Raw genomic sequence first — 14,429 nt, forward strand, 5'->3', positions numbered from 1 at the left:
CCTCTGTTCTAGTCTGTGCTAACCTCTAACAATTTCACTGCTTTCAGCCAAGGTTACAGTACAACTAATAAAAGCAGCAGACAGAAGTAAAGGTGAAGATCAAAACAGAACAAATTTATAGCAAATGTGTTAGGGTAGAGAACATTTTAATGTTATTATCCTAAAAGGAATCTTTAGACTGATAAAAGCTACGGTATTTAACTGTCATGGCTATAATGGCCTTAGCTATAACTTTTCAATCTCAGTGGGAATGGTAGGGGAATAACTGTATTGCACAACTAGTAACTTACCTTTTCTGATATTTCTCCAAGAGAGGCTGTTCATTAAATTACTTTAAATAAATATCTGGTGTGATTGCAGACAACATGGTTCAAATTAAAAAGTAAGGTAGATAAAAACTGTCACACATTATTGAGAAAAGCAATTACAAAAAACAGCACCAGAATAGGTGCCAAATTATGACTCAAAAAATAATAAAAATATGTAATATACATGAAAAAAATAGGAAAATCGATTAAGGGCATAGGATTATGGAATATCTTTAATAAGTGTCTGAATATTTATACTGAGTACACATTACTATTACATTCAGAAAAAGAAATAAGGATATATTTGCAATATTCTTCAAAAAAGAAAGCAAAAAGTCACGTGGAAAGCTCTCCATCTCAAGAATTCCTGGGACCCAGGTTTTCCAGAGTCAAGCAAATCCTGCCTTTGAGCATTACAACTGGACCAGGGTGGTGAGGCCTCTTCCCCTGAAGGCATGTCAGATATCCAAATATTAGGTTCAAAAACAATTTCACAGGCCAGGCCCTGTGGCTCATGCCTGTAATTCCAGCGCTTTGCGGGGCTGAGGCGGGAGGATCACTTGAGGTCAGGAGTTTGAGACCAGCCTGGCCAACATGGTGAAACCCTGTCTCTACAAAAAATACAGAAATTAGCCGGGTGTGGTGGCATGCACATGTAGTCCCAGCTTCTTGGGAGGCTGAGGCAGGAGAATCGCTTGAACCCAGGAGGTGGAGGTTGCAGTGAGCCGAGATCCCGCCACTGCACTCCAGCCTGGGTGACAGAGTGAGACTCTGGCATTAAAAAAAAAAGAAAAAAAATTCACAAGTGGTTTTCCTAAATTTTATTTTAGTTATTTATTTTTTAAATGTCCCACAAATATTTTATTATTATCATCATTATTATACTTTAAGTTCTAGGGTACATGTGCACAATGTACAGGTTTGTTACAAAGCTATACATGTACTATGTTGGTTTGCTGCACCCATCAACTCGTCATTTACATTAGGTATTTTTCCTAATGCTATCCTTCCCCAAGGACCCAGTGTGTGATGTTACCCACCCTGTGTCCATGTGTTCTCATTGTTCAACTCCCACTTATGAGTGGGAACATGTGATGTTTGGTTTTCTGTCCTTGTGATAGTTTGCTGAAAATGATGGTTTCCAGCTTCATCCATGTCCCTGCAAAGGACATGTACTCATCCTTTTTTATGGCTGCATAGTATTCTATGGTATATCTGTGCCACATTTTCTTTTTTTTTTTTTTTTAATTATACTCTAAGTTCTAGGGTACATGTGCACAACATGCAGGTTTGTTACATATGTATACATGTGCCATGTTGGTGTGCTGCACCCATTAACTCGTCATTTACATTGGGTATATCTTCTAATGCTTTCCCTCCCCCCTCCCCCCACCCCACAAGAGGCCCCAGTGTGTGATGTTCCCCTTCCTGTGTTCAAGTGTTCTCATTGTTCAATTCCCACCTGTGAGTGAGAACATGCAGTGTTTGGTTTTTTGTTCTTGCAATAGTTTGCCAAGAATGATGGTTTCCAGCTTCATCCATGTCCCACAAAGGACATGAACTCATGCTTTTTTATGGCTGCATAGTATTCCATGGTGTATATGTGCCACATTTTTTTAATCCAGTCTATCATTGATGGACATTTGGGTTGGTTCCAAGTCTTTGCTATTGTGAATAGTGCCACAATAAACATACGTGTGCATGTGCCTTTATAGCAGCATGATTTATAATCCTTTGAGTATATACTCAGTAATGGGATGGCTGGGTCAAATGGTATTTCTAGTTCTAGATCCTTAAGGAATCACCGCACTGTCTTCCACAATGGTTGAACTAGTTTACAGTCCCACCAACAGTGTACAAGTGTTCCTATTTCTCCACATTCTCTCCAGCACCTGTTGTTTCCTGATTTTTTAATGATCGCCGTTCTAACTGGTGTGAGATTAATTCAAGATGGATTAAAGACTTAAATGTTAGACCTAAAACCATAAAAACTCTAGAAGAAAACCTAGGCAATACCATTCAGGACATAGGCATGTGCAAGGACTTCATGTCTAAAACACCAAAAGCAATGGCAACAAAAGCCAAAATTGACAAATGGGATCTAATTAAACTAAAGAGCTTCTGCACAGCAAAAGAAACTACCAGCAGAGTGAACAGGCAATCTACAGAATGGGAGAAAATTTTTGCAATCTACCCATCTGACAAAGGGCTAATATCCAGAATCTACAAAGAACTCAAACAAATTTACAAGAAAAAAACAAACAACCCCATCAAAAAGTGGGCAAAGGATATGAGCAGACACTTCTCAAAAGAAGACATTTATGCAGCCAACAGACACATGAAAAATTGCTCATCATCACTGCCCATCAGAGAAATGCAAATCAAAACCACAATGAGATACCTAAATTTTAATAAATTTACTTTTCCATTATCAAAGTAGTAAAGCAACATTTTAAAAGTCTGGAAAATAGATGCAGGAATTCCAAATCCCACTATTTAACACAAGTATTGTCATTTTATATATTCCCTTACAGCATTTTTGTATGTGTGTTTTGCACGGTTACCACCATGGTAAATATAAAATTTTATGGTCAGGCTTTTTTTTCACATGATATTACTACATTCTTCTTTTTGCTACATAGACTTCATATATTTTATTTTTAAATGGCTGTATATTATTGCATTAAGTAAATATCATGATTTAGTTCATCATTCCTCAACTGGAATGAATTTCTTAAATATTTATTGAATATTTCTACAATGCCTACAACCTATAGATTATATCTCTATCTACACTTACATAGATAAGTACAGAGAGTACAGAAAGACTTTATGATGACCATCTCCTTTAATTTTTTTAAATGAAAATGTCTTTAAAACATATTTCCAGCACTGGACTAGATATTTTCGCATATTTTCTTTCATCTTATCCTTAAACTAACCCTGCAGCATCAGGCTAACAATCCCTATTACAAAAATAAAATAAAATACAATAAGGAAGACAGAGGAAGTGTATAGACAATATTTAAGTAGCTAAATCTCAACCCAAATCTGACGAGCTGTCTTTCTAAAATGTACTTTTCAAATTGCTTTTTATTAGAAATAAAGGATAATTTAACCCTGTACTACTCAGACATTTTAGAATCTAAGCATAAAGACTTTGATGTTCTGTTTGGCCAGTATGGTATTTTATAAATTTGTGAATAAGAGCATCTAACAGTAAAGCACATACCATGCAGCTAGCCACAGTCCTTACCCCTCACCTCATGCACATGTGTGCATGTACACACGCACACACATATGAACACACACAAACACACAGAAACACAACCACACAACACACACACAACCACACACGCACATCATACACACACATATAGACACTCAACCACATACGCACACAGACACAAACATACACACAAATACACACAGTGTTATAGTACCTTTATGCTATCTACCTGGCCTTTGAAGGCATCTGAGTTCTTGTCCCCTTCGTTAGCATTTTAACCAAAGAGAGTGGACACCTGTTAAGACACTGGGAAGCAGCTGAAGTAAATCTATAATCTGCACAAAATTAATAAATTTGGGAGATAATGCTGTTCATAGCAGTAGATAGGTGATTACTGGGATTATTAAATTAACCAAATATATTTACACTGAGATATGCAAAATTTATATTTGTATTTGTTCTGCTTTGAAGATTATGCCTGTTATGATATCGCCCCAGACAAAAAACTGGCAGGATAACAACATGGTCATGAAATCAATAATTCATATTGTGAAGACAATTTTAACTTTTTAAGTACTTTTACATCTGTAGTACAAGGCTCAGGAACAAAAATAAGAGCAATTAAAAAGATGTATAAGAACAACTAAAACTGAAATGGCCACATAACCAAACCATATAGTTTTTAAGAGCTCATACTGAAACATTAAAGGAAAAACATTTTTAAAAGAAGATTTCATTATATTGCATTCCCAGAAACCTCTTCCAGTTATTGTCTAATCCTAAATAATTTCACTCATTGTTTAATTATTTGTTTACCTAGGTGATGTCAAAAGGGTTTCCTCCCTTGAGGGACTGATACATTTCCCAAACACTTAGGGACCTGGAGACCCCCCCCAGTTGCCTCACGTTCTAATTATGTTTACCTTGCAATATTGGGAACTCAGTAAATATTCTAAGAAAACCATTTTAGGACATTATAATCTGATTTTAGACAATTCTTACCCATTTTTATGGCTTTTGTAATTATTACAGATAATTATGAGTGAACTATTTTTTAAAACCTTATATTTCTGGCCGGGCGCGGTGGCTCATGCCTGTAATCCCAGCACTTTGGGAGGCCGAGGCAGGCGGATCACAATGTCAGGAGATCGAGACCATCCTGGCTAACACGGTGAAACGCCGTCTCTACGAAAAAATACAAAAAATTAGCCGGGCGTCGTGGCGGGCGCCTGTGGTCCCAGCTGCTCGGGAGGCTGAGGCAGGAGAAGGGTGTGAACCCGGGAGGCAGAGCTTGCAGTGAGCCGAGATCGCGCCACTGCACTCCAGCCTGGGCGACAGACCGAGACTCCGTCTCAAAAAAAAAAAAAACCTTATATTTCCTTTATGCCATATGTAAAAATTAGCACTGTGATCATTTAATATTAGCACAGATTCATATCTAATTGGCATCCATGTTGATTGGATTATAAATTCATCATTTTCAAATCTTGAATTAGAAGCACTCAGAAACATCAATTCATAATAGCATGCAGGAGAAATAACTATATTGAGTAATCTGGGCATTTGTCACCTGAGAAATTAGAAGTGAACAAACTGCATCCACATTAAATGATACATACATAGGTGGACATGAGAAGTACTCGTCTTATATTAATCTTATATGTGCTCTGTATGCACATGCCTTCAGATGCTGGATAACAAAAATCCTGCTTTCTGCTTATTCTAAAGCAATCTTCTGCATGCCAGAATAGCTAACCAAATTGAGTCTAGGAAGTGATTGGATTCTGTATGAGTTTGTTTGGGCTGACATAACAAAGTACTAAAGACTGGGTGGCTTAAAGAACAGAAATTTATTTCCTCACAGTTCTGGAAGCCAGAAGTCTGAGATCAAAGTGTCAGCAGGGTTAATTTCTTCTGAGGTCTCTCTCCTTGGCTTGCAGATGGCCATTGTGACGGTTATTACTGTGTGTCAACTTGACTGGGTCACAGGATGCCCAGATAATCATTATTTCTGGGTGTGTCTGAGAGTGCTTTCAGAAAAGATTAGCACTTGAATTGGTGGACTGAGTGATGCAGATGGTCCTCCTGATGCGGGTGGGTCCCGTCTCATCCACTGAGGGCCTGAATAGAACAAAAGGTAGAGGAGCGAGGAATTTGACCCATTTGTTTCTGAACTGGGATATTTTATCTCATCTCCTGCTCTCAGACTAGGATTTGTACCATCTGTCCCCTGGTTTTCAAGCCTTGGGGCTTGAAATAAATTACACACCTGGCTTCCATGTGTCTCCAGCTTGTAGACAGCAGATCATGGGACTCAGCCTCCATAATCATGTAAACCAATTCCTCATAATAAACCTCCTTCATATATATTTATATATATAAAAAGGATATGTGGATGTGTGAATATATGTTATGTATTGTAATGTACATATCTATATATTTATATGTATATATACATACACATATACAGTACACACATACATCTATATATACACATGCATAGTTTTCTTTGGAGAATGCTAAAACAGCCATCATCTTCCTCTATCTTTACACGGCATGTCTGTGTTTTAATTGCCTCTTTTTTTTGGATAAAAGTCATATTGAATTAGGATCCAGCCTAATGACTTCATTTAACCTTAATTACCTCTTTAAAGGACCTATCTCCAAATGCATTTTGAGATACTACTAGTTAGGACTTCAGGACTTCAGGCTGGGCACAATGGTTCACACCTGTAAACCTAGCACTTTGCGAGGCTAAGGCAGGAGGATCACTTGAGCTCAGGAACTCGAGACCAGCCTGGGCAAATAAGGACCTTATCTGTCTTGTTTTCACTGCCTCCTCAGTATCTAAAACTGTCTGGAGCAAAGTATATGCTTAATAAATATGATTAGATGTTAAATATCTGAAACTCCATCTCTACAAAAAATACAAAAATTAGCAAGGCATGGTGGCACATGCCTGTAGTCCCAGCTACTCGGGAGGCTGAGGTGGGAGGACGGCTTGAGCCTGGGAGGCAGAGCTTGCTGTAAGCGGAGATAACGCCACTGCACTCCAGCCTGGGCAATAGAGCCAGACCTTGTCTCAAACAATGAGAAAAAGAATAAGTTAGGACTTCGACACATGAATTTTGGAGAAATACAGTTTAGCCCATATGATATGCTTATTTCTATATTTCATAACAGTGAAGCAAGTAACTATTACCTTTGCAGAGTTGGGTTGCCTCATTTAAAAAAAGAACGAAAAAAAAAATGAAATTAGAAGACATCTAGCTTTTTAAACCCTATTCTCCACCAACTCAGCCAGACAAAGGCAGTTTGGTCCATAAAGAGATGCTTTCCATCGTAAGTAGCAGTGAAAGTGCCCCTTTGCCAGCAAGTCTGGTCACCTCCTGCAAAGCCGTATGCACATCCTGGTGCATAATAAGAACAAAGAAAAACAGAAACAAAAGCAGGGTGACTGAATGACTCTCTTCTTCCATTCATGATCATGTCTATTGTCACCACTAATCTTCAAAAGCCAAAATTAGACATTAGGATAGTGGTCTTCAAACAACTAGGACAAGTTCACATCAAACTATCCAGGAAGCATTTTTTATATGTTCTCAACCTCAAACATATCAGAATATGTGAGTGAAGAAGTGAAGCAGGTAGGATTAAATTCAACTGTATACAACATACAAGTGAAAATAAGGGGGACTTTACACAGAAGAAGTTCGGAGAAAAGTGGTCTAGAGTAGGTATGGTTGCTCCATGGTCATCAGAGATCCAGCTCTTTCCTTCTCTCTGGCTGCCATTCTCAGCACAAGCTTCCATCGTCACTACGGACTAATGTCCAAGGGGGCTTCTGGAGCTGGGGCCATGAAGACCATGCAGGCAGCAGGACAGAGGAAGCCAGAAATGGCAATAGGGGATGCTCTAGCACATCTGCCTCTTCAGGAGTCTTCTTGGAGATCCTGTCTGGTAGCTTCAGCTTTTAATTCATCAGCAAGGGAGTCTAGGAAAAGTAATGTCTCAGACACACTATTCTGAATAAAATTAGTTTGGTTCCATAAAGACCTAGGGAACATGTGTGTTGCAAGAGCTTACTGAGGGATCCTAATTTTAATACTTGCTAACCCCTTGAGAACCACTGCAAAATAAACAGTTTCTTGGAGAATTTTCTTGAGTAGGCCATCCCAAAGAAATTAATTGAAGGACACATTTGTCATTTGACTCCCGGCATTCATTCTGCCTGTTCTCAACAACAGCCCAGATTTTCATTTCAGCATCGAGCCCTGCCCTACTCTCAGTATATATGGTCCAGGTGCAGGCCCATCTTTAGCCCTAGGGATCAGTCAAATGATCTCAGCCTAAACCTTGTTAGCATGTATCCTGTTGGCCAAGTAATTAGTTCAAGGGTAAGCATACGACCTAAGCCTATTCAATCAGAATGTGTCTCAAGACTTTTACTAGAATGTAAACTCAACAAAAATAAGGACCTTACCTGTCTCATTTCCACTGCTTCCTCAGCATCTAAAACTGTCTGGAATAAAGTATATGCTTAATAAATATGATTGGATGTTAAATATCTGAAAATGGAGCTAGAGATTAGAGAAAAACTAGATTTTGATAACATTGTTTGAATTTCTGTCTCTATGTACCTCAATTAAGTCTACCCTTGGTTCTTTCAGTTACTAAGTCCATAAATTTTCTTTATTTGCTTACAGCATCTTGAGTTTGAATTTCCCTTACTTGCACCCAAAAGGTAATAGCGAAGTAGGCAGGACCAGTAGACTAAGCCATTAAAGGCTTAACATTTTATTAGGCTCAGAATATATTAATCATTTCTATTGAGCAAAAGAACTCACAACATACAGGATGATTTAATAAGTAGGATATTGAAATATGAAGAGATGAGGAGTCCCCTCTGATGACACATCTTATTTTGTATCTAACAGTCAGTGAGTCACCCCACAGAAATACAAACTACCATCAGAGAAGACTATAAACACCTCTACACAAATAAACTAGAAAATCTAGAAGAAATGGATAAATTCCTGGACACATACACCCTCCCAAGACTAAACCAGGAAGAAGTCAAATCCCTGAATACACCAATAACAAGCTCTGAAATTGAGGCAGTAATTAATAGCCTACCAACCTAAAAGATCTCAGGACCAGATGGATTCACAGCCGAATTCTACCAGAGGTATAAACAGGAGATGATACCATTCCTTCTGAAACTATTCCAACCAATTGAAAAGGAGGGACTCCTCCTTCATTCATTTTATGAGGCAGCATCATTCTGATACGAAAACCTGGCAGAGACACAGAAAAAAAAGAAAACTTCAGGCCAAGATCCCTGATGAACATTGATGCGAAAATCCTCAATAAAATACTGGCAGACCAAATCCAGCAGCACATCAAACTGCTTATCCACCACGATGAAGACAGCTTCATCCCTGGGATGCAAGGCTGGTTCGACATATGCAAATCAATAAACATAATCCATTATATAAGCAGAACCAATGACAAAAACCACATGATTATCTCAATAGATTTAGAAAAGGCCTTTGATGAAATTAAACATCTCTTCACGTTTAAAAACTCTCAATAAACTAGGTATCGATGGAACATATCTCAAAATAATAAAAGCTATTTATGACAAACCCACAGCCAATATCATACTGAATGGGCAAAAGCTGGAAGCATTACCTTTGAAAACCAGCACAAGACAAGGATGGCCTCTCTCACCACTCCTATTCAACATAGTATTGGAAGTTCTGGCCAGGTCAATCAGGCAAGAGAAAGAAATAAAGGGTATTCAAATAGGAAGAATGGAAGTCAAATTGTCTCTGTTTGCAGACAATGTGATTCTATATTTAGAAAACCCCATTGTCTCAGCCCAAAAGCTCCTTAAGCTGATAATCAAGTCCAGCAAAGTCTCAGGATACAAAATCCATGTGCAAAAATCACAAGCATTCTATACACAAACAGTAGACAAGCAGAGAGCCAAATCATGAATGCACTCCCATTCACAATTGCTACAAAGATAATAAAATACCTAGAAATACAGCTAACAAGGGATGTGAAGGACCTCTTCAAGGAGAACTACAAATTACTGCTCAAGTAGTAAGAGAGAACACAAACAAATGGAAAAACATTCCACCCTCTTGGAATAGGAAGAATCAATATTGTGAAAATGGCCATATTGCTCAAAGTAATTTATAGATTCAATACTATTCCCATTAAACCACCATTGACATTCTTCACAGAATTAGAAAAAACTACTTTAAGTTTCATATGGAACCAAAAAAGAGCCCACATAGCCAAGACCATCCTAAGCAAAAAGAACGAAACTGGAGGCATCACGCTACCTGACTTCAAACTATACTACAAGGCTACAGTGACCAAAACAGCATGGTACTAGTAACAAAACAGATGTAAAGACCAATGGAAGGGAACAGGCCTCAAAAATAATACCACACATCTACAACCATCTGATCTTCAACAAACCTGACAAAAACAAGCAATGGGGAAAGGATTCCCTATCTAATAAATGGTGCTGGGAAAACAAGCTAGCCATATGCAGAAAACTGAAACTGAACCCCTTCCTTACACCTTATACAAAAATTAACTCAAGATGAATTAAAGACTTAAGTGTAAAACCCAAAACTACAAAAACCCTAGAAGAAAACCTAGGCAATACCATTCAGAACATAGGCATGGGCAAAGACTTCATGACAAACACACCAAAGACAATTGCAACAAAAGCCAAAATTGACAACTGGGATCTAATTAAACTAAAGGGCTTCTGCACAGCAAAAGAAACTATCATAAGAGTGAACACGCAACCTACAGAATGGGAGAAAATTTTTGCAATCTACCCATCTGACAAAGGTCTAATATCCAGAATCTGCAAGGAACTTAAACAAATTCACTAGAAAACAACAAACAACTCCATCAAAAAGCGGGCAGAGGATATAAACAGACACTTCTCAAAAGAAGACATTTATGTGGCCAACAAACATAAAAAAAGCTCAACATCACTGATCATTAGAGAAATGCAAATCAAAACCACAATGATATACCATCTGACACCAATCAGAAGGGCAATTATTAAAAAGTCAAGAAACAATTGATCCTGGTGAGGCTGTGGAGAAATAGGAACGTTTTTACACTGTCAGTGGGAACGTAAATTAGTTCAACCATTGTGGAAGACAGTGTGGCAATTCCTCAAGGATCTAGAACCAGAAGTACCATTTGACCCAGTAACCCCATTACTGGGTATATACACAAAGGAATATAAATCATTCTACTATAAAGACACATACATACATATGTTTATTGCAGCACTATTTACAATAGCAAAGACACGGAACCAACCCAAATGCCCATCAGTGATAGACTGGATAAACAAAATATGGTACATATACACCATGGAATACCATGCAGCCATAAAAAGGAATGAGATCATGTCCTTTGCAGGAATATGGATGAAGCTGGAAGCCATCATCCTCTGCAAACTAACACAGCAACAAAAAACCAAACACCACATGTTCTCACTCATAAGTGGGAGTTGAACAATGAGAACAAATGGACACAGGGAGGGGAACAATACACACTGGGTCCAGTCAGAGGTGGGAGATGAGGGGAGGGAGAGCATAAGGACAAATAGCTAATGCATGCGGGGCTTCAAACCTAGGTGATGGGTTGATAGGTGCAGCAAACCACCATAGCACATGTATACCTATGTAACAAACCTACATGTTCTGAACTTGTATCCCAGAACTTAAAGTAAAATTTAAAAAAGAAAAAAAATCAGTGAGTCTTTTCAACAAATGGTACTGGAACAACTGGACATCTACATGCAAAAATACACAAAAATTAATTTAAAATGGGCTACAGCAATACAAATGTACAATGCAAAACTATACAATTATACAACCCCTGAAAGATAACTTAGGGAAAAAATCTAGGTGACCTTGGGTTTGGTGATGCTTTTACATACAACATCAAAATCATGATTCATGAGAGAATAAATTGTTAAGTTGAACTTCCTTAAAATTGAAAACTTTTTCTCTGCAAAAGCCACTGTTAAGAGAATAAAAAGACAAATGACAGACAGAGATAATATTTGCAAAATACCTATCTGATAAAGAACTGATATCCAATATATACAAAGAACTCTTAAAACTCACAATAAGAAAAAAACAACAACCCAACTATACAATGGGCAAAAGGTCTAAAGAGACATCTCAACAAAAAAGATATACAGATGACAAGTAAGTATATGAAAAGATGTTCAACATCATACATTATTAGAGAAATGCAAATTAAAACAACAAGAAACCACTAGACACATATTAGAATGACTAAAATCCAAAACACTGATAACATCAGATGCTGATGAGGATGTAGAGCAACCAGAGCTCATTCATTGCTAGTGGAAATGCAAAATGGTAAGCCACTTTAGAAGACAGTTTGGCCATTTCTTACAAACTAAGCATAGTCTTACCATACAATCCAGCAATCATATTCCTTGGTATTTACTCAAATGAGTTGAAAACTTAACATCCACACAAAAACCTGCATGAGAAGAGTTTATGGCAACTTTATTTGTAATTGCCAAAACTTGAAAGCAACCAAGATATCCTTTAATAGATGAATGGATAAACAAATTTTGGTACATCTGTGCAATGGACTATTACTTAGAGATAAAAAGAAATGAGATATCAAGCCACAAAAACACATGGAGGAAACTTAAATGCATATCGCCAATTGAGAGCAGCCAATCTGAATGGCTGCCTTACTGTATGATTCCAATTATATGACATTCCGGAAATGGCAAAACTGTGGACACAGTAAAAAAAAATCAGTGGTTGCCTGGAGTTTGGAGGCAGGGAGAGACAAATAGGTAGAATACAGGTGATTTTTAGAGCAGTGAAACAATTTTGTGTGATACAGCAATGGCGGCAGCATGCCATGGTACGTTTGCTAAAACCCATAAAACATACATCAAGAGTGAATGTTAATGTAAACCGTAAACTTCACAGTTACAGAGTAAACTCTGTAAACTTTAGTTAATAATGTATTAATATTGGTAATCAATTGTAACAAATGTAATATGCTAATAAAAGATTTTAATAAGAATAGGAGAAACGGAGTGTGGGGTTGGGGAGTGTGGGGTTGGTATGTGAGAACTCTCTACTTTAAACTCAATTATTCTATAACCTGAAAACTGCCCCTCAATTATGAAATCTATTAAAGAACAAATCAATAAAATAAACAAAAATTTAAAATAATCAATGAGAATAAATTTTGAAGCAATATTCCCTCTATTTCTATATATGTTTCAAGTTTCTGTAACAAATTTTTACAAAATGTACATACCTAGATAGTCCACAGCTAGGAGTTTATCCTATAGCTATATGCACATATTGATCAAAGATTTACGTCAAAGGATTATGTACTATTGTCAGTAATAGCAAAAGCCAGGAAACAACTAAATATCCATTAACAAATAATTGGTTAAATAAATTATGCTTTTTTTACACATGAAATACTACACAGCAGTTAAAAAGGGACAACGGGCCGGGTGCAGTGGCTCATGCTTGTAATCCCAGCACTTTGGGAGGCCAAGGCGGGCGGATCACCTGAGGTTGGGAGTTCAAGACCAGCCTGACCAACATGGTGAAACCCCATCTCTACTAAAAACACAAAATTAGCTGGGTGTGGTGGTGCATGCATGTAATCCCAGCTACTCAGGAGGCTGAGGCAGGAGAATCACTTGAACTCGGGAGGCGGAGGCTGTGGTGAGCCGAGAGAGCACCATTGCACTCCAGCCTGGACAACAAGAGCAAAACTCCATCTCAAAAACAAAACAAAACAAAAAAACAGGACAACTCTATGTGCAGAATGTAAGTAAGCTCCATGATAGGGAAGGTATCTTTGTTTTGTTATTGTTCACTAATACAGTCTAAATAACCAGAATTGTGTCTGGCACCTGGTAGATCCTCAATAAGTATCTGTTGAATAAATGAATAGAGAATAATGGTTAAATTTTTTAAAAGCAAAGTAAAAACAATGTGCATATAGTTTGCTTATCATGACAGGTTGAAACATGAGGGCATCCCTCTTGACCAAGAGCTACCCCAGATGTAGACTCTGATTTTCCATGGAGCTGGGAGCAGGAAAAAAGGAAGCATGGTGTTGGGTGGGTTTTTTTTTAAATGAATCTGAACCATTTTCAACAAAATTACTCAAGCCTCTTAGTGTGTAGACTCAGCCTTAGAGTGGGCGATTATAAAAGTTCAAATGCATAATATTTTATGGTGAATACCAAGACTTACAATAAAACTTACAGTAATCAAGACACTGTGGGAATGACATAAGGATGGCCCTATGGAACAGAACAGAGAAACCGGAAAGAGATCCACACTTACGTGGTTATTTCATTTTTGACAAAAATGTGAAAGTAATCCAATGGGAAAAGTCTCTTCAACAAATAAAAAAACAAAAACAGAAACATTGTTTATATATGGGAGGAAAAAGAACCTCAATCTTCACTTCATACCATACACAAAAATTATTATTATTATTATTTTTTTTTGGGACAGAGTCTCACTTTGTTGCCCAGACTGGAGTGCAGTGGCATGATCTTGGCTCACTGTAGCCTCAACTTCTTGGGTTCAAGTGATTCTCCCACCTCAGCCTCCCAAGTAGCTGGGATTACAGGCACCCACCACCATACCTGGCTAATTTTTGTATTTTTAGTAGAGACAGGGTTTCACCATGTTGGCCAGGCTGGTCGTGAACTCCTGACCTCAGGTGATCCACCTGCTTCAGCCTCCCAAAATGCTGGGATTACAGGCGTGAGCCACAGCACCTGGCCAAAAATTAATTTAGTATGG

This window comes from Pongo abelii, chromosome 3 (genome assembly GCF_028885655.2).
Source record: "Pongo abelii isolate AG06213 chromosome 3, NHGRI_mPonAbe1-v2.0_pri, whole genome shotgun sequence".
In the NCBI taxonomy this organism is placed as follows: domain Eukaryota; kingdom Metazoa; phylum Chordata; class Mammalia; order Primates; family Hominidae; genus Pongo; species Pongo abelii.